Genomic DNA, 22,180 nt, shown 5'->3' with positions numbered 1-22,180 from the left:
AATGAGCAGAACCAATATTAATCGGTGTGGCCACCACGCTGATCGGCAAAGAAATCTGGCGAACGAGCAGAAAGAGTAAGAGAGAGAGATGGGTAATTGCCGTTATGATATCATCTAAATGCTCTCACGGGCTGTCTATAATGAAGACGCACACCGGAGTGTTCGGAACACGTACGTACGAGAACGAGAGAGCGATACGCCCACGCAAGCGTATACGCGCGAGTGATTCGCCGAATACTTTCGCGCGTATACTCGCATCGTCCCTCACCTCGTGAATCCTTTCAGACGCGGGCTTCTCCTCGCCTCAGTGCCTAAACGCTTCCCAGTGCTATCGACGAGATATGAGGCGTGTCTAATTACGCGATCGGTGCACGTCCAATCAAACTGCCTTCCTGTCGGCGATCGCCGTCGCCATTATCGCGATCGAACCGAGTGCGTCGGGAATCGTCTCACCCTTTTCCGTCGACATGCTCGCCGCCGGACTCTCCAAGGCGAATTTCACGGACCGCGTCGCCTGGTGCTTTGACCTCCGATTGATCAGCCGATCTCCGACGTTACTTTGCGTTCTTCATGAGAAAATTCAACGCAACACGCAATGTTAAAGAAGAATATATGTATACGCGTCACTCATATTTGTTGGGGGTAAGAAGAAAATAATGTTGCGCAAAATGATTCGGGAGGAAAATTCATTCCAAATTTGTTTGCAACTCATAAAATATATTATGTAAATAATATGCCTGAATGTTATCGACTGATTATACTGCCTTGACAAAAAAAAAACCACTTACTGGTAATGTGTAATTAATATGAGAGTAAGTGAGTTTCTGCCGAAGTGCCTGCGGTTCAATGATGTATTTCGAAAACGAGCGTAAAAAGGCGTCCGAAGTAAAAACTATGGGCAATAAAGCAGCAGCGGTACTTTCACGAGTTATATGACGGCACGGACAATCGGCGGACAGTAGAAACCGAGCTCGCCGTCGAGGGTCAGCGATTTTAATAAGAGAGATCCCTGGAACGCAATTGCGATTTCTGTCCCCCGCATTTCTTGCTGGAACACGAGCGCGATTAACATTACTGCTGGAATAACGATTAGGACCTCGCCTCGATTGACGCCGAATGGGGTTTCATTAAGTCAGTTTCAATCGGCGGATACCGGTGTTTGCCCGTGCCTGACCTCTCGACGTAAGTTCTCCGCGATTCAAACTCGTTTTCCGATAAGATCATCGGATGGCGTTATATTCGAGGAATGGGGCGCGACATAATTATTGAAAATTTCTACCACGGGTAATTTCTGATTAGATGTGGTTTGCTAACATTTTTCTATTTAAATATAATTATTGGTTCCTAGTAAACCACCAGAGCTAACAGTAATATTACACCAATGTTATAATTTCTTATTCAGCAATGTAACTATATACAACATGGATTATATGACATTTATGTTGTTGAGTGGAAAATTACAATATTGATGCAATGTTATTATTTACTGGGTCGTACCCTAAAACATTTATTAATAATCTAAAAATTACGGCACATATATTTAACGACGAGCTTTGTAATTGCAATCATAGATATTTTTAAAAAATTCACATCGATTAGCAAAGCATTTAGTGATCCAATTTTAAGGCTCCTTTCCCTACTTGTTGTGCAATCATATTTACACAACAAGTCTTAAAAATTCCTTTAACATAGATATTCCATATTCCATACCCCGAAAGTCTCATCACCTTACTTGTATACATATAACTGATTTTTCCATGACAGGAAGAGTATTCACCATACTAGTGGTAGCGCGGGAAAGTAAACTTAACGGGGTGTAATTTAGCGTGATATCTTCACGCATGGTAGCCACCGGTAATTGCCGTTTTTACACGCAATCAGAGCATGAATTTATTGGTCGCGTACGGGCGGTTCGATTAGTCGCACTGTCGATTCGCGCGGTAGAAGCGGACGAATCGAACTTATTAGCCCGCGTTAGCTGGATACCGCTAATTAGAGTCGTTGTAATGTCCACGACGATCAATGGTCTGGAATCCTGTACTAATTTGTCATCCGTGCGCGAGTCCGTAATTTTGCTCGTAAAATTTTAAAGATCGCCGTAAAGTTATGTCACTAATTTATGTATATGCCCTGAAGGAAAACTTGGGTGAACGCAATGATATGTTAATGCGGCTAATGAAATGCTTCGAGCTAAAAAAATGTAAATTAATATACTCGTCCAGTAGAAGAAATTATTTTTCTAAAGAGGGTTGCGTATACTATATTTCCTCGAGAAGTGCAGCACATTTTACATTGTATGTACCTACATCTCAATACCGTATATTGTTCCGACGTTCCCTTACACAAAAGTGACACAATTAAAAAAATTAAGTTTTTCAGAAAAGGGGAAAAACTATTTTTTAACTTGACAGAAAATTATATTGATGAATCAAATGATGTCGACAAAGAGAATATATTCTTGACACGATTAAATGTCATTTTTGTTCCACAACAAAAATCACTCTTCTTAAGTTGTGATAACTAACGATTTTTTTTAAGTATACTTTTCAAACTAACGACTTTTATAATTTCTTATAAAGTTAAATTAATTCACTTTTGATGAGACAATGTTTACCTAACATTTATGATAATGACTTAAAAATTACATTTTTTTAATTGTTTCATTTTTTAAATAATTGTATTATTAAAGATTGTGCGGGCAAAATTTAAAAATTATTGATTTGTTTTGTAAATGGTATATAATGTCTGCGAATTTTTAATTTCTATTATATTTAATTTATATTTTTTTAATCTACAATATTTTTTTACATTTTAGTAATGCGAAAATGTTACTAATCAAGATAATATTTGATCGCGAAATGTAGAATGTAAATTAAATAAAACATGCTATAAATCTACCGAGTACAATGAGTATTCTTATTAGCTCTTTCAAGTCCAAATGTTCAATTTTGTCCGAGCAAGCAAAGCATCTCGATCTTTCGCGAGAATTAATTTTGCTTGGCGGAACACAAACCGGGCCCCATTTTGGGCTTACAATGTCGCCAGATGAGACTGCGGATTATGTCCGACGGTTTGACCACCCGTCTTCCTTACACATTATCTCCATTGCATCTTGTTTCACTCTAAAGCAAGGAGGCTAACAGCAGCCTCAATCATAATACCTTAAAGCCGGCCATTAAAGGCTCAGACTTTTTTTTGACACGCTACCAATCGATATTTGTCTATATGCCAAGTTTGATCGTGCGACTGGATGTATTAAAGATTCTATTAAACGCGAACAAGGGGTTTTGATATGTTCGGAACCTCGCTTCTCTCTCTTTTTGATTGCTGAACGAATTTAACACCGATTGCCGGTTCCCATCCTTGTCCGCCACCCAAGTCGTCAGGACTTGATGCTGTCGTAAAGAATATGTCCCTTGACAAGTTCGTTCTCGGGACATGCATGGCGCTACATCGAGCACGATGATTTTCACGGCGCGCATCGAGCCAGTAATGAGGGGCCGTTAATCAGAAGGAGACGGTGGACACAGACGCGACCATGATGAGATAGCAGCGGAGTCGGAGTAGGCGAAGAGGCGGACACGATGACACCTGACACGCGGGCTCCTTACAAAGAGATCATTCACGATGTGCTCGCTACTAATTATTCGGTCTCACGTAATGAGGCACCTTTAGAAGATGCCGACACAGATGCGGAGAAGCTTTCATCCGCTCAGCAGACGCCGAAAACACACACACGTACACCTACAAATGTACATATTTTCCCACGCGAATTTATATTACTGATATTTTACAACAATTACATTAACATATAACGCTGTCAAAAACTTTACGGAAACTTTATTCGGAATTATTATTTACTATAATTGCATTAAAAAATATGTAAATATTTGTTTAATATATATTTTAGTTGAGGCTTGAAACATCTCAAAATCATCGTAGAATTATATAAAATAAATTAAAAAATTATAAATTAAAATCCTTAATTGTTTATAAATGAGCAAGTATCTTTTAGATATATTATCTTTTTAGTGTAAAAAAAAAATTTTCTTCTATTTCTCTATTTGTCTCTCTATTTGTTATTATATGTTATACATCTCGGAGGACAAGACGCGTTTACTAAATCTACCAATGTTGAAAAGAAACCGCTCAGTTAATTTTACCGACATAATCCATCGCGTCCTCGTACAACATTGTGAGCACAGAAATCCGTCTCAACTTACGGATCAATTAACTTAACGACCGGCGGGCAAGTTGGCGGCAAGTTAACGCGGGGTTGCGCGTTAACATGCCGCTTAGGGCGCCCTCGGAAACCTACGTCGACTGTGCATAAAGGAGCATAAACACGGCCCTGTCGACGTCGCGGGTTTATTAACGCCGACAATTATACTGCCGGAGGCTAGGCGTAATTTACAAGGGGAACTCGTGAAACCTTGCAACCTACGACCCAGCTCTTTACCACGCATGCCACCAACACCTTTTGCTTTCATCCGCGAAAATATAAAAATGAAAAGAAGTTCCCTGGAAATCTTTCAGAAGAATAGAACTATATAGAATAGAACGACGCGATTTAGATTTCGGCAAGACTTCAACCTCGACGTGGTTATTTTCACGCGACATATAAATATATGGCCTGACATAACGTATTATAATAATCATCACAGTTATATATGTATGCAGTAAATCATGTAATTTACGGTTGACATTACGATCGACTTTATGATCAATGCAGTAAAATATATTCATTTTCGTTTCTTCCGTTGCTCCTCGTTATTCTACACAAATTTCAACTGGGAAACCAGGAGAATTTAGATGGCGTTTTACGATGTATATTTGTAAACTGATCTTGATAGATAAAATAGATAGATACGTCGAAATATGAGGGGTTTACACTGATATTTTCACGTTAAATGTCCTTATCGTTCTATGTTTTATAATTTTTGCAGCACTAAGGGTTGATGATTTATTTCTTGCTAAGAATCATATGTAATCATATGTAAATGCAATTGCAATCAAATCAAGGAATAAATGCGTTCGAAATGCGCACCTGTAATAAATTGTTTCTATATCTTGTAATCGACGCAAAAGCACACGATTACCTTTCGTTCCGAGAAGAGAGCCAAGCGGACTTGAACTCTAGAAACCCAGGGTCCTCTACCCCAGGCCCAGGATTCCCCTAATTTGTTTGAGTGAAACAATATCGAGTTACGACCGATGGTATCGCTCGGACACGCACGTGCTACGGCGCACGGAAGGTTCATCGCGGCTCTCTGACGAGCTACCGTGCCGAGCTATCTTCACGAATCTCACCACGCCGGGAAGAAGAGGAAGAAGAAGAAGAAGAAGAAGAAGAAAAGAACGCAGGCTGTTGCGAAGACTCCCTTCCATGCATGCTTCAAGCAGGTTCCAGGCGCTGCGCGTATACGAATTTACGTTGCGCCACGACTTTCAACGAGATGTTGATTCTTCGCTCTGATCCCACGAGAAAGGAGACAACGATAAAAAGAATTCAGCACAAAAAAAAGAAGACATCGGCTGAATCTACTCGAACATTTTGCTTGAATTTGTATTCAGGATTCAATGGAATGCACCTGACTATAACGTCCCAAGAATGCTTGAATATCTAAAAAAGAAAAGAAGTAAATGCTTTTCCTTGGATCTAGCATCTTACTAATTATATTAACAACAGTTTCCTGAATATTATAACATTTAAATGTCTTTTGATATCTTGCAATTTAAAAAAAAAATTTGGACAAAAAGAAACAAACGTCTAAAAAAAAAAATCAATTGTATAAAGGTGAGCGAGAAGATCGTTTTACAATATAATATGTCGATTTTAAGTCGCGTTCTCTTATCCTCTCGCCCACGAGAAGCCTTTGACAAGCCGACGCGCCACCCAACGCGCGAAATTAGGACCGTATCGAGCAAAAAGGAACTACAGTCCTGCGGTCGACAAGATGTAGCTGCTTAAAATTCCATCCGAGGACCGCGCGACGCGGCATCAATGATGGATCCACCTTCCTCTCGGTCGCCGTCATCATTCTCTCGATACTCCTCTAAAGAGATGAGCACGATGTAAGCGCAGCTTCGGAAGAGATCTTTGATAGGGAGACACGAGGAACTGTCCATGCGACGTTCGCGAAAGTCACTCAATGAAACGTCAAAACAGCAAGGCACTACCTTTCTTTTGCTCACCTCTGCCCCTTTTTTTCATCTTCCGTCACGAAGACGCGTGCAGGCGAGCGCGTGCGGACCAATCGTATTTATTAAGGCGAGGTGTCATGGAATCGTTACCGCTGTCCGCCTTATAAGCGTACTCATAGCATGGAGGTGTCAGCCACGTCGATTGAGAACATTGGCTGCAAGACGCCATGTCCCCTCGCTGTATATCCTAACGAGACAAAATGACACGGGTGCATTTCTCCTTAGACATCTCTTCGTGCAGTTTTGCAGCACGGTCGATCCGTGGACGATCTGTCCTTTCAACCCGATAAATCGATTCGATGCGCGACGTTTCATTTCTTGGTATCTTGCAATTTCACATGGCGATTAATTCTGTTTCGCGCTATTTGATTTTAATCATATCCGAGTTATGTGCAATCTTTCAATATAATCTGACAATACTACTACGTTTCTAATTTTGTATTACTAGACCGTGTTATTGTATTCCAATTACATTCCAATTTAATGAGATGTAACGAATACATATTCAATTGTTTAATGATCTTTCTTTCGAAAATGATGGTGAGTTTATTGGATCCACTCAATTATATTTTTTATAATATTAAGTGACAATCGACCAAGAAATCGATCAATACAAATAAGCGAAGAAGACTATCCTTTCTCTCTCGGTCAAAGTCTATCTTAACAATCTTATAATATTTTTGTATAAATTTTTATAATTCTTAATTCAAGGAACGCTGCGTGCTGATTATTTGTCTTAAAACACAGTTCTAAATTAAAGCTGGAGTACATAATATTATAAACTAAATTGTTGAGTAATTTAATATTACTAATAATATCTAATATTACTGAGCATCTTCAAAACACTACAGAGAATTTATTTTAAAAAATACCACCTCGAACAGGATTCGAACCTGAATCTTTCTCATTCGGTGCGCGAATGTCTTACTAATTCTTATATATTTTATGTTACATCTGTAAATGTGAATTATTATTTAAAAAAAAATTAGTATTCACATTTTTTTATATACGAGTTAAGTACGTCATTTTGGTTTTTTTAAATCAATATATGCTTTTTAATTAAAATAAATTACATAAGTTTTTACAGATTTGGTAATTGTGTTACAGATTATTTTGACATCAGCTTCGGAGAATTAAATACAGTGCGAATATATTAATCAATCTTTAGTGTCATTTCGTCGATATTTCGAAAGCAAATCGTGAAAGCCGATGAATCTGTGGAAAGGACTTACATGCACCTTGTCGTATCGTGAAACGTCGCATACAGACATTTTCGTAACGCGATGTTTGCGGAGTAACAAAGTCGGTCGTAGATAGAATAGATTTACGCAGTCGTTAGAAGCTTAATGACCCATTACCGCTTGTCACGCACTCGGTCGGTGCACCTATCTCACGGTAGTAAGGTTATTTTAACGTATTTTGCTTTCGTTCACCGAGCCATTTCCTCTCGGTCGCGGTAATTTCGCTCGGCTGAAAAGTCCGCACAGATTATACCTAATAGTGTCTTAACAGCGAGGTGGATCCGACAAGCGCAGCGTTTAGCATAGATTTATATCCTGAGAGAGAAAGAGAGAGAGAGAGAGACAGAGACCTATAAAAATTAATAGTTACGCGAGTAAGTTTTTACTATTAAGCGTAACTATTAAATCACTTTTATCGACGTAGCCTGATTTACTAGACATTGAATGCACATTCAGTCAATTGCCACTCTTGATTGGTACTAAAATTCGAGCGATACATTAATCTTTTACTTGTCTACGTACTTATCTACGAGAACAACTCGTTAAAAGTATATTTAAAAAGAAATACTTTATTATGGCACTTTATTATGGTATACAATTTTATCGCAAATTCAAAGAAAGAAATATCGAAAGGATTCAATTTATCCAATTACATCGAGATATTGAAGAAGTGATTCGCATACAAGGATTAAACAAATGTATAGTGAATATCTATAGAATCAAAAAAGGAGTGCTCCAAAAAATAGGATGCTCATAAAGGAGAAATCTTATCATATATGTTTGCGTATCATAAAAACGGATAAACGACCAACCTGTTCCGGTATTAACAAGGCGGCGCGGATCGCGCTTTATCTCGCGGACGAGAAGTGTTTTATCCCCCGGATCCGAAACGTGAGAGGAATTCGAGGCTGAAATCGGCCACGTCGGAGCCCGCGGGACGGACAAAAGGGATCGTGATTCCCGCGTCCGTCAGTTCTCGTATCCTGTCTCCGCGAAAGAAGCGAGATCGCGGGAGAAGGAAGTGGTGGAGGAGAGAGGGACAAGAGGAGGAGGAGGAGGAGGAAGAGGAGGAGGACAAGAAGGAGATGGAAGATGAAGCGAGACGCACCTCGTTGGACGGAAAGAAAAAGGTAGAGTCGCTCTGAATGGCCTCTCTCCTCTCGGGTAGCCGGATGCGTCTCGGACGGACGTTTCATCTGGCGTAATCCAGTTTATGAAACCCTGGATGCACGCACGTACGAAGCGTATGTATGTGTGTATGCGCGCCTTCTATTTCGTCGGTATATGGCGCGAATGGACAGGAAACGGTCCGGCTTGAATGCTCCCGGAATTGGATTAAGAGCATTCTGTGTAGTCGCAGCGGCTTCGTGACGCCGTCGGGTTTGTCATGGTTTCGCCAATGCTATACGCGCGCAAGACTTATTTCTTCATCTAAGTTACACCGATTTCCCCGTCGTGGAAAGTCGGAGATTATCCCGCAGAATCCCGATAGATGTGTGGGAGATCGGTTAGAAGTCGTCCGGCTTAAATGGATCCATCGCAAACATCGCGAAATCCTGAACATCCGGTTGGATTTTTCTGACGGATGATACAGATATATCGTAGCTGCATTCTTATAATCTTCTCACAAACAGATTGGAGAAAATTATTTTATTTCAAATGAGTGAAGAGGGCCATATTCGGCCAAAGCGGACCTTGGTGCCTTTTTTATGTGAATTTTACAAATTCTTTACAGTGTTTAAAACTGCTTGTTAATCTCAGTATTATTAAATTGTTTGTTAATATAATTTGTGATATTACGTACTCCAACGGTTTAGGATTGTTTCAAGATTGACAAATAATGGATTCGCAATTTGTTTAAACTAGAAATTGAAAAAATTTGCACAAAAAATATTATCAAGCACCAAAATCAAATATATCTTATTTGCGTTGGATATATATCTCTCGTTGATTTTCACTTAATATCATGTATTTTATTTAATATTAATAATTAATATATTTCTCTAAAATACAATATGTACAAGAATTTTTCAAAATTATAGTATTATCATTAATGAGCTGTATATGACTTGATTTTATAATTAATTTGACAAATATAATGATTGTAGATTTTTTTTTAAGATTAATAATTCAGATGTAAGATTTTTTATCAAGTACCCATATATGAACGATTATATACGCTAGATTTTCACAATGTTAGGTATTGCCTGAGATTTATATCTATAGGTATAACGCATATGAAACGAACGCTTATGAAGTAATCTATGATTCCACCTACCCGTTCCACCGGTTTCCAATTTAGATTGCTAACGTTCCTTCACCTTTTCGCACCTATTCCGCGTATACAACGATATACATTACAGAATTCAGTTTAATCGATTAAAGATCGCGAACAGTTGCAAAGAGCATTACTTAAGTGACACGAGCATTGGTGAAAATAGACGTGACAAACGTTACGTTATCAATAATTTATTGGAAGCAAAACGTGTCCTTGCGCTTGAAGGCATTAATTGCACAATCAGCGAGTCTATTATTAGGCAAGCATAGAGATATCTCGCAATCACCTTCATAAAGAAAACGTTATTGCACGAGACAGCCATGTTATTCTAATTTACGAAATAACATCTTTATCAACAGACCGCGAATATAAATTGACTTATCGTGCATCGTCATTTTCCGCTTTGTTCAACCTTTCTAGGCGAGAGTATTACGCGCCAACCGATCCCTTTCCGCACTCACTCGTCATGAATCTAACGAGGTAAGTGCCTCGACTAATTGCGCGATTAGTTTGAATTCGGGCGGAACTGAATATTCCTGTCTACGTTCACAATGTACATTCTTATGCATCTCGCAAAATATAAAAGGGAACAAGTGCGGAAGCAGGGCGGAGAAAAGAGAAAAAGACAGAGAGAAAGAGAGAAAGAGACGAGAACTACTAATTAGGTGCCGCGCGCGAATACCGTGACAGTATATATATATATATATATATATATCGGACGTGATTATGGCTATGCGAAGTCTCGTACTTCGTAAGCGAGAACAAGGAGAGACGGAGAAGAGAAAAAAGGGGGAGAGAGTACGCGGGCTTCTGGCCGTGTTAATTAGCCGCAGATAACCGATCGGCCGTAGAGAGTGCGGCAACCCTACTGATGCCCTATGTCCCTGAAGCCGCAATAATTGCGCAAATGGTGGTCCATGGCTACCGGGAAAAACCTCTGGCGATTCCTGATTTTCATCGGTACCCCGTGGCCATACTCCGATAAAATGGGATTTGCAACAACATTCGATCATTAACTATTACTAATTAGCGCTATGATGTAATGGCCTTCCCTCCCGCTTACACGGCTACGATTCCTCCTTTTCTTATCGATAAATCGAGAATCGTGTTGTACCCTTCGTGAAACATTTATTCCAACGAGGAAATACAGAGAGAAAGATTTGTCGATAGATTTTTCAATGCAAATACTTCTGACAAGAGCGATTCTAAATTATTACTCACAGCTAGATTTCAACGAATTAATGATTTATGAGATAAAAGCGCTTATCAGTTAAACGATTACTCGAAATTTGTTACAATTCCGTGTTATCACGACGTACAAGAGACATAATGGACGTTGCGATAATAGCCGCGTGAAAAACGGAGGGATAATCGACCGTGTGTATTACATAGTTTATTACTTAAAATTCATTAGTCGTGGCACGCGGTGGGATTACAACAACGATACATCGAGGCACGGTAAAAAAAAACGGCTTCGGGATAAAGTGCGCGGCCGTGGAATATATGGAACGGGACATTTAACAGCACGTGGTGAGGCACGCCTACCGACAAGGCGGTGCAGGTTGGTCAACCGCCGGCGTAATTAACATTAGTTGATCGAGCGAACGAGCTGCACGTTAATTAACGAATGGGCCGTTGCCCGGCACGTCGCATCGGCTGGAAGCCTGTGGCGGTTGTAGAAGCGCGAGAGGAAAGGCGGTATGCCTTTCGTCTCGTCTCTTCTATAGCGCAAACTATCCCTCAGCTAGCGCCGTTTCACAATTTTTTACCTGTCCCGAAGCGTCAGGTACGCGACAGCGAACGACGACAGCATCGGCTGTTCTTGTAGCTTGCCGATCGACGGAATCCTTTGCGCGCGACGTCCCTACGTTGCCGCATTTGTTTACTAGAACTGAGAATTCCTCAGCTTCCTTCTGAGATTTTTTTCTTTTCACGAAGTTATTTGAATACAGCTGATGCCGTGCACAAAGAGAACGCCTTCGGAGACAGTTCTCCGCTTGGATAAGCTGCGAAGTTATAGGAATACGCAATTGGTAGCTGAAGAATTCGTCGAAAACTATAGGAATGTAGATATCTAACTTTTAGCGCTAGTTGCTTGTTAGCAAGGACATGCTGGGGGATGCTTTTTAAATAACTGTCCTGTAAAATATTTATGGAATGCTTTCTACTATTATCGCATAGTCTACCTGCGATTACCTGCTATCTGCAAAATACCGCTTAGTGCAGACATAGATAATTAATAACAGTGATGATCAAATTCTTTAGAAACTAACTGGGAACATCCGTAGATCGTTCTTGCAGTTTTTTAAATATCGTCGATTAAAATGAAAAGTCTCATGCAAAAATGAGTGAGAAAAAGAGACAATGAATCATCTTCTCAATGTCTTAATAAAATTCGAAGCCAGTACTTGATGAGTTAAATTTCTGGATGTGCACCTACATCTCGTCTTAGAGATCTCGGGAGAAGTGGGCCCACCCGGGATCGTTTCTTCAATGGAATGGTGGGCGATCCACCGTGAATGGAGGTCATTTACTCGCATTCAACGTTCTCCGACTGCACCGTGGACCTGCCATTGTGCGCAGGAGGACGAAGACTGTACCAGGCCGGAGTCCATGATCCGACAAAGACTCGGACACGTCCGACATGACACTACCGGAGGTGACGTCTATCTTTACTGTCTCCCTCTTTCATTCCCTACGTGATCGTTCTGAAAGGATACTTGACGTCTTGTCCTCGGATGCTCCTCGAAGAAATCACTGCGCAACAACTTCTATCTCATGGTTTCATTGTGATTCGTTTATGCGGCAGTTTTGGTCACTTCCAAAACGACTATATTACGTTTCCAGCTGAATGAAAAGGAATTAAGACTCAGGCTGGTCGACAGGCTGATTGTGAGGTCAAAGACCCTTCTGAGAGGAGCAAAAAATTTTTTCTAAATGTAACAAACATACATTTATGATTATTTAAAATAACGTGTATATATTTTATTTGTTATTTTCTCAGTTAGCGTTTGCGTTTTCCTTGTTTCTACGATATGATCTATGTTAAATTTAATTTTCTCGTCAATTTCGAAAGTGGTTTCTTCATAGATCATTGTGGGTGCGACTAACACATGGCGCGTGTCTACAACCATATATATAGATCTTCAAAGACAGTTGAACGAGCGGCACGTCACCTTGTTGGTAATATATTGATCCGCGTGTCTGGAAAGCGATAGAGGGTGTAACCGTCCTCTAGAAACTGACCACCATGCGCGGATACCGGTTCTATGACCAATAACGAGGGCGGATGCTAGCCATTTAGCTATATTCTACCGGCGACTTGTCTCACCTGCTGTTGCGGGGGTTCTTTCTAATTTTTCCGTAATAACGGAAAACCAAAATGAGCCAATTCTTAACGATCATTTAATGCTAGGTTCCGTGCATCCAATGTCTTTGTTTTCAAGAAGAATGTAGATCGTGTTCGTTTTAGAAAAAATTGATGTGTCTTTCAAGCAGACCCCCCCGGCATAACATAGCTATAATAATTAATATAATATATGTAGCCGAGTATTTCTTTCATTTTTCTAAATGCATTTTAATATATTTCAGCCATTGATTTTTTCAATATGTATAGCAGAGGGAAAGAACGGTTTTCCTGAAATATCTTAAAAATCTTAAAAATTTAGCTTATGATATATAAATTTGAAAATAATTTTTTAACCATCAAAATAATTATGTAGGATGCTCTAACTAATTGCTAGCATATCAAAACTTTTACCAGCATTGCTCATCACACTTAAGAGTCTTAGATAATTATTTGATGATCCAACAAAATTATTATTAGTTTAGATCTGTAACAAAATTTTTAGATATTTTAGTAAAATCGTTCTTAAAATTATATATTATTGTGTATATAATAAACTGAAACAAAAATGGAAATGAAAAATTACACATTACTGTGTGAATAATAAACACTATGTGAATAATTCATTGCGCATTTGAAGCTTGGTGAAAATTCGTAAATTTTAAAAATGCGCGAAAGTTATCAATATTTCAAACATTTTCGGTATCTCAATCCCTTTCAAGATGTTATATTTGTAATAGCCATGCGGTGTCGCAGGAATGGTGAATTTTGTTGAACGTGTCGCGCAGAGCCATGCACATCGACCACACACGTCGCCCCCGACGCAGGTTCTCTCGACGAAGGATTTGCCATGAAACGAGCGAGATTGTAAGCGCGAGATTCACAATGAAACGTGCATGAGGAGTCTCAGGGATTTACGGCCTTTTCTTCGGGCGACTCTCCTATGCGCTTGTCTTGGGCACGCACAATAGCACGTGTTGCGCGACCGTCGGTGCTTACCCACTTGTTCCTTCATTGTACACGCGGTACGAGGAACCAATGTCTCTGCAGCTCGCTTTTGATTACGCGATATGAGCCAGCTCTTAAACATTGTTGCGCGTGTCCAGCATCGCCGGCTACTTCGTAGGCATCGCGCTATTCAAGTGCCATGACTCTTACGCGACACTGTTCCGTTTTATGCGGGACCACGGTGTGAGATACAGTTTAAGAGCTGCTATGACTTATTGTGACTTCATAAAAACATTGTCCTTATCGTTTTTAGCGCGCATATTTCTTGCAAACATATGTGCGTCGACGCCTGTATAAACGCTATATAAGTTTCATGATTGTTATAGCATTGTTCCGCTACGTTCAGCGATTATAAAGCAAAACTCAATGTGATATATCTGATTCTTGATATAACTCTAATCTAATATTTTTCATAAACTTGTATTAACAAAGTTAAGTTGAAGTGATAATTTCTTTTATATAATATTGATTACAAATTAGCGAATTCTTCCAGTAATCTCTATAATATTTTATGTATTATAATTAAGATTTAAAAATTCGAAAATTATAAAAATTGTGTTTTAGAAAGTGACCCATCAAATTAATATCGATAACAGTTTCATACCTTGTGTTTCAATAATATAAATTTATCGAATATCTTATCCTTCTAGGAGATAGCTCTCGGCCCACTTTACCCGAGCGCATATCTACCGCCACTTAATCTTTGCGCCGCAACCCCTGAAGAAGAGAGAAGGATCAGAAGAGGGTGCCGAAGAGGGCCATATGGTATCTTCGGACGCGTGGCACAAAGAGGAAAGTCGGCACCGTTTTTAACGCCATGTGGCAGTTCAAGGAAGATGAGTACACGAAGGACCCAGACTCATTTGTAACCGCAACTGTCAGATCTTCATGGAAGGCTATTGGTAGTAGTAAGTGTTTTCCATTTGATTTTCACCGATTAAACGACAGAGCAATCAAGCCGATATTTCAGGTGCGTGTCAGCTGTCTGTGCTATGATATCACCATGACGGTACTAGGACATGATATCATCATGACGTTGCGCATTCGCTTGCAAGGCTTCCGTCGATTTCTTCCGGTTTCTTGTGTCATCCGAATGCATCGTCCACATGCTATATTGGTTCGAGTGTGGCGGAAGATTTAATAATAACAACAAGCAGATTTAATAATAAAATATAAAATAACTTTTAGATTACAAGCAATGTAACAGCTTCTGCTGAACAAAATTGTACAAATTAATATCATAATTATTTAAAATCTTATTCTAAATCGAAGATGGCGAATCTTTGTGGGAATCCACCTGTCGAAGGAATTTCTTAGAGGAATTTTTTAAATGTTTCATGTAAAATTGCATTTTTTTATGGATACATTTTTTCTGGATAAATCATCTGCTGTTTTTATAACTTGATAGATACATGAATATGTTGAGCATAGCTTTGGTGATCTTATGAATCTGATCAAAGAAATTCGGGCATGATCTTTCAAACAACGAAAAGTGAACGATGGTAGAATGTAAAGCCATTTCTGCGTGTAAAGACCGTTAACTCTGATCGAATCGCCGCAGGCACAGGCGGTAGTTAGAATAATTTCTACGTTTCTGTGCCAGAAACTAACGACTCCGCCTTCCCGTCTTTTACCTTTTCTACCGTTAACTCGGCGAATTTCGTTCCGATTGAAGTAAATGGCGTGGGGCCTACTTAAGTAATTTCTCAGAATAACCGCTGTGAATCTTCGCTCGATTTGGGATATCAGTGTACGGTTTTACCAATTTTGTGAATAAAACTTCAATCCAAGACTTTATCCGTAATATAATGTAATTATTTTCTATTGGTCCAATATAGTCGATTAAAAAATCGAAGAATTTATAATTTTATTTTTAGAAATATTGACTTGTTTTTTTAAAAATTCCATCATTATTGTACTTATTGCTTATTATATATGCGTACAATGATTTATTAATTCGTAACTGTGAATTTACTGAATATTTACATTGTTAAAAATGTTCTTAAATTTTATTAACTTTTAAGTCACACTATTTGAATTTAATTTCATGACATTACATTAAATTTATAATGTATTTATATCTAAAAAGTATATTTTACACACGTACATAAAATTTAATGTATTTTTTATAAAAATTTATGAAATTTAATGTACTTTTTATAAAATTTTATTAACAGCACATTAAATTTCATAAATTTAATGTACATGTTCATTTCATTTAAGTAATTATTGTAACTTAATTTTCAGTTAAATCATTCATTACTTTTAATTTTGTTCCTTACATGTAAATGAAGCTCGTAGTTACATTTCTAACAGTGTACTGCTAAATAACAGAACACAAAACTAGCAACATTTTCATCATTTTTTAAAAATATTTTTGTATGAGATGACAAAGGTATCTGTGGATTACAAACATGGATTCATCCGATCGACTTAGCGAGATTTGTCGGTACAAAGAATAGTTGGAGCGTAAAAAGGGAATCTTACGTAAAAATCTGAAAGGATTGCAGGAGCCGCTGTAGCGACAACGAGGCGACAAAGATGATCGCTTCGTCGAGGTTTACGGATAAAAGGGCGAGAAGAAAACGAGGAAAAGCGTCCGCAGTTTCGCGTTCCCATGCAAAGAGTCCTTCAGCCCTCTAAGAGGAAGGAGGGGGTGGGGGAGGGGGGGGAGTAAAGGAGGAAAAAACATGGAGAATAGAAAAAGGTTTCCAGAATTCGGACAAACTTGTGGGAAAAGATTGAATGAACGCAGCACCGGTCGCCTTTAGCGCTCTAGTATTATTCTGTAGAATAATAGAGTTCCAAGACACGTCACATCAGAAATCAGGTGACGTTTGATATCTTGACGTTTGATAAATAATTACTCGTGTCTTCAAATTAAAATTAAAATATAAAATTGATAATAAAAAATTTTACGAAATAAATACTGCAAAATTAATCTTGCAATATATAAATTATTCTTAACATATCCATCGAGTAGATCTTAATATTAAACTATACTAAATTTTAATTATAGTATTAAATGTTCATGTATAGACACACACACATTTATATATATAAATAGCGGATTAAACAAATAACAATTAATGTACCAATAATTTAATTATGTCAACTCTTAAGTTTCCAAGTTCTATGAAGAAATTACTTTATACTAATTAAAGCTTAATACTAGAATTGTATAAGATAAATTATGCTCTATATATATATATAGCAAATTGATTGTTATTCGCTTAATCGGCTTTTTATATTCATAGACTAACATAAAATAGCGTGAATGCGTTGCAATCCTCGAGGTAAGACATCATCTAAAACTTCCATTCAACACGTATACAAGTTCAAGCGAAACGCATAAAAAGATCACCGATAATTCGCTCGCCACACCTCATCCGCGTTACCACGCGGCTAGCACAGTCGGTCGCGCGCAATTTCGAATTCCTTGAGCCTTAAAGGACTTCGAGGATCAGGTGTGGTCGGTCCCTTTGGGTGCCCTCTGCATAGGTGTTGCCGCGCCGTCACGTATCCGAGACGACAAAGGGTCCGCATCCGCGTAAAGCGAACTTGTCCGCGCGCGATAGACGACACGGAGTGGCGGCGAAACTTCACAAGCGACCGAAACGTGGACTCCAAAACGGGGCCAGGTTGCCGTGGCTCGTAATGGGGAGGAAGGAGACGGCCGTTCCTCACCGCGCGACTCGCGCGGGTACGCGCAACGAGAAAGAAAAAAAGAATTTGTCAACAAGCAGGATCTGAGTAAAAAGTGCATTGTATAAAAGAAAACGAAGCGGGGAAAGAGGGACGATGTTAGAGAAGGAGGGAAATGCTTCAGAGACGAGAGATTAGCAACGGAACCCTGCTGGTAAAAAAAGCGGTCTACCGGCGAAATAATATACTCAGATACTAGGACCTCGTTGCCAGGAATGTGAGACGTTTCTGCTTTAAATATGCCGACTTGGAACACCGTACAAATTTGCTCAGCGATCATAAAAAGTGGACGCTGCGGTTATATTAAAGAGGACGATATAATATGTATGAATAACGTTCTGTTTAATATTTGCAAAATGTTAGTAGCGAATGTTGCTTGTACTTATAGTTTGTTATATTTCGAAAAAGGTTGTTGACTATTTGACTATTTTGCTATTAAAAATTGACGAATCTATTTACTTCGAGTTATTCGAAAAATTTCTTTTATACGAAATATTATTTTAAATACAAAAATATTGAATATTAATATATTAATATATTATTTTTGGAGAATTAGATATTTTATTTTTATATTTCTTAAAGAACACAACGAACTTTGCCCTTTAAACTGTATAAATTATAAATTACACATAATATTATAATATGAAATTTTTGTTGAAAAAATACATAACAAAATAAGAGGTTTAGAAAAAGCTGTGTTCGAAGACAAGTCATTTATTTTTTCATGAAACTTTGTGCTTGTGTATCAAATTCCATTAAAAAAAAAATCAAACTCTATTATTTGATTCTGTGACAAAAGTCGTAAGTGTATTTGACGCTAGTTATTTTATAAAAATAAGAGCTTTCAAGTAATAAAAAATGTTTCAAAAACAAGTATGGCTTTAATTATATATATTAAAAATAAATAAAAAATATTTCTTAATATACAAATAAAATTAAATTAACAAAGACCAATAAGTTTCGCAAGAAAAGCGAAATGATTCTCGTAGAAGTTTAGGGTTTTTTTTTAATCTGTGCCACATCGATATTTTTCAATGGAGAATATTCGACTGGTGGTCGATACCGGTTTATACTTTTACACGTAGGTACACGGGAATTCTATGGAATCATAAGGTGTAGAGCATTGTTGCGTAGGTATGAATGGGCGAAAGAATGGAACTTGGAACAAGTGTACCGTCCCACAATGCCGAGAATGCGAAGAATCTTATGTGATTTATGGACTCTGTTTCGATGAGTCAAAGAGGTTGTGAAAACGAATCGATGACGTGTCAACGACGCCTACGTTATAATTTATGAATTTACTTATTTATAATTACTAATTACACGCTAAGCTTACATCATAAATTTTTAATTTATAAAGTATAAAGAAACATAATTAAAAATGATTATTTGATTAATAATGAGGTTACTGTAAGAAATGCGGATTCAAGAAATATATTTATGCAAATAATTATATTGTATTTAATAATTTAGATTATTCATATTTATAAAATAAATTAAATTATTAAATTATCAAAAACCAATGAAAGTTTTCTTGCAAAACTTGTAATTTTATTTATATTAAAGAAACATTTTTATTTTTTACTTTCTTTTACTATGATTTAAGTTATATTTATTTTTGAAGAGTTTCTGTTTACCTAAAAGCTTTTATTCTTACAAAAGAACTGGCACTGCATAAACACGTTTACCATTTTCTTTTCGATAGGATATTTGTCAACAGGATCAAATAATAGAGTTTGCTTTCTTTTGAATGGAATGCACGCGCACGAAGGTTTATAAAGGAATGGATGGCTTGTCTTCGAATTATTTGACATGTGTAACACTCTTTTTCTGAAGCTATCTTTAAACTTTTTATAGTTACTTTTTATGTTTATTTTTTCAATGAAAAAGTCGGATTAATCAACAATTTTATTTAAAACCTATACGATCAAAAATAGAAAGATTGCCATATTCTTTAAGAAGTATAACGATAAAATATTTAACTCTCCAAGAATAATTTATGAATATGTTACACTTAATATTTTCTGTGTTTAAAATTATATTTCACATAAAAGAAATTTTCCGAATATCGCGAAGTAAATAGATTTGCAAATGTTCGATAGCATCGTATAGTCAATTAATAGACTTAGGTACCTTTTCTCTTATGACTCGCATTTCTGCACAAATAATCTAAAATCCAGATTAATTCATTTGATAAATTCTGAAAAATAATAAATATTATTTTTTCTGTACAAAAGTGACACAAGATAAAACATTTTAATTAATATCCCTTAAGAAACAATCGGAATAGTTACGTTATGCTGTTAGCATACAATAAACCGGTCATATCGATATCCGAGTGTTGAGTTATTCAAGTTTACTAACACTAGGAACATCCCCCGCAGCATGCACGGCCTTGGTGCCAATTAACGATTCGCACGTGAATGCATAAATCGTAATTCGTTAATTCGCGGGGCGACTCTTCGCTAGCCGGATTCGATATGCCAATGTCAAAATCTGCCCCTAGGCGCGATGCTATTCATTCGACTCGAGAAACTCTTGGCCATTGTTCGTGAGTTATGTTCTCGTAACGAGAAACGAGGCTTCGGCACGATGCATCGTTTTAAGATGCCAATTCGCCCGTCTTCGAGATCTTAGCGTCGGCTGTAATGCACATCGCGAGAAAGTGTTTCGCTCCGTCGCGCTGGCGAGCGAAATTACGGGCGAGGCCGCACTTACGAAAACTTCTGCGCAATTTCATTGTGTGATTAATTTATTCTCAAGATAACTAAGTTATTAAACAAAATAAATTCAATTATGCATTTCAATTAACGTTTAAAACTGCGATATGCAATTTTATTATCAATAAAATGACATATGTAACAGTCAAAGATATTTATATTTAATCTTTTCCTTTTCGTCGTCTTTATCCTCAATTTTTGAAATTCCCAAATATATATTGAAGATTACTAGTCATTTAAATCCGTTCAATTTTCCGTAGTATGCACATACTGGATGAAGAATGCGTTTTCGGATAGAAAAACGAAGATGAAGGGAGCTTATTCAATTGGAGCAGGTTAGATTTTAAGGTGCTTCAGAAACTCTATAAAGTAATCCGACTTTGGCAACGAATCGCGTATACAATCCACAAACCTGCGGGCGTAAGAAGCGAATAATAGCCTCATTCATCGAAATAACGAAAATCTCTGAACGTGTAGTGCCGTCACCGACCGCCTGATGTTTATAAAGGCATTGTACCGATCTCAATATCTATTTGAAAGAAACGCATTCCATTCCGCAGTATGAATCTTGCAAGACCTAGCTAAACGACGGAAAATCAAAACGATAAAAAACGAAGAGTTGTTTTTCCTAGCAAATTTTGTACGTGAAATTTTTGTATAATGTAATTTAGGTTTCATAAAAAATTTTAATTTTGTTATATAGTGTCTCAGCAGGAAAGGTCAATATTCTGAGAAGTATGATATCAGTTATTTTAAGTAAAAACGTCATGAATGTATATTTTATTTCGAACAATTTCCAAGATTGAATGTGCAGTTGTAAAATTAATAAAGAGATACTATATACTTTTTCTAATAATCATTGTTCAGGTGACATATTTTTTAAAGTTTATATGTATAATAAGTTTTGAAAAATTCCACTGTTATATAACATTAATGAATTATTCGTTTGAAATGGAATACACATGCGTACAAATATTCTTCATCTGGGACTTTTCATCCTATATATATATATACATATATAAGTCTATTATGGCATGTAAAACTATTAATTAATTAAACAAATATTAATGGTACCGTCTAGTTTTCTTGTAATAATAAAATGAAAATATAAAAAATTACATGTATCATAAAATTGAAATTTCCTGTGATTTGAGACAAAGATTCAAAAGGAGTTCAAGAAACAGATTTCAAAATTTTAAAGCACGAACTGTATCGCTAGTTTAATCTCTACGATTATGGAGCAGTTGGAAAGAAGCGGTCTACTCGTGAAGAAAAGCGTTTCGGGCGAAGTTGGAGGCGGCGCAGGTCGTAAAACCCATTGAAACTACGCAGAATTCAGAAACCAGATCGACACCGAGGCCGATGATGAATAGACCGATTCGTAAAGCGAAGAAGAAAAAGGGGGTCACGATCGTTGAGACGACCCCGCGTGTGCGTGTGAGATGTGCGAGACTGTGCGCTAAGGTTCTACACGATAAATCTTGGACTTCGGTCCTGTTTTCGTGTCCGCGCACTCGAGCGTGCCGACTAAATCTCCGCGATACAAAGGATTTTATAAAGTGGGTGAAACTTATAAAGTGACCTTTTTTATGATCTCCGTGAATGAGAGTGTCACGCGAACCGGACGATCCCTCGGATTTTTCAAATTTTATTATGCTTCTACTAAGGTACTCGTGTG

The 22,180-nt window shown here is 37.6% G+C and overlaps 1 long non-coding RNA gene across 2 annotated transcripts in view; it reads left to right on the top strand.

The window, feature by feature from the left end:
• Window positions 1–22,180, top strand: part of LOC147909831 (uncharacterized) — a 371,480-nt gene that overhangs the window by 331,655 nt on the left and 17,645 nt on the right. Inside the window, exons 2-3 of one of the 2 annotated variants that reach the window (XR_015545202.1) lie at window positions 14,728–14,985; window positions 15,048–15,957. This is a non-coding gene — a long non-coding RNA (uncharacterized LOC147909831). Of the gene's footprint in view, window positions 1–14,727; window positions 14,986–15,047; window positions 15,958–22,180 lie in introns of those variants that run through there. The other variant, XR_015545203.1, reaches the window with a different exon arrangement.

This window comes from Acromyrmex echinatior, chromosome 5 (assembly GCF_024713525.1).
Source record: "Acromyrmex echinatior isolate Ae372 chromosome 5, ASM2471352v2, whole genome shotgun sequence".
NCBI lineage: Eukaryota > Metazoa > Arthropoda > Insecta > Hymenoptera > Formicidae > Acromyrmex > Acromyrmex echinatior.
The sequence above is the reverse complement of the archived record's forward strand: the minus strand, read 5'-3'. Positions and strand labels throughout refer to the sequence as shown.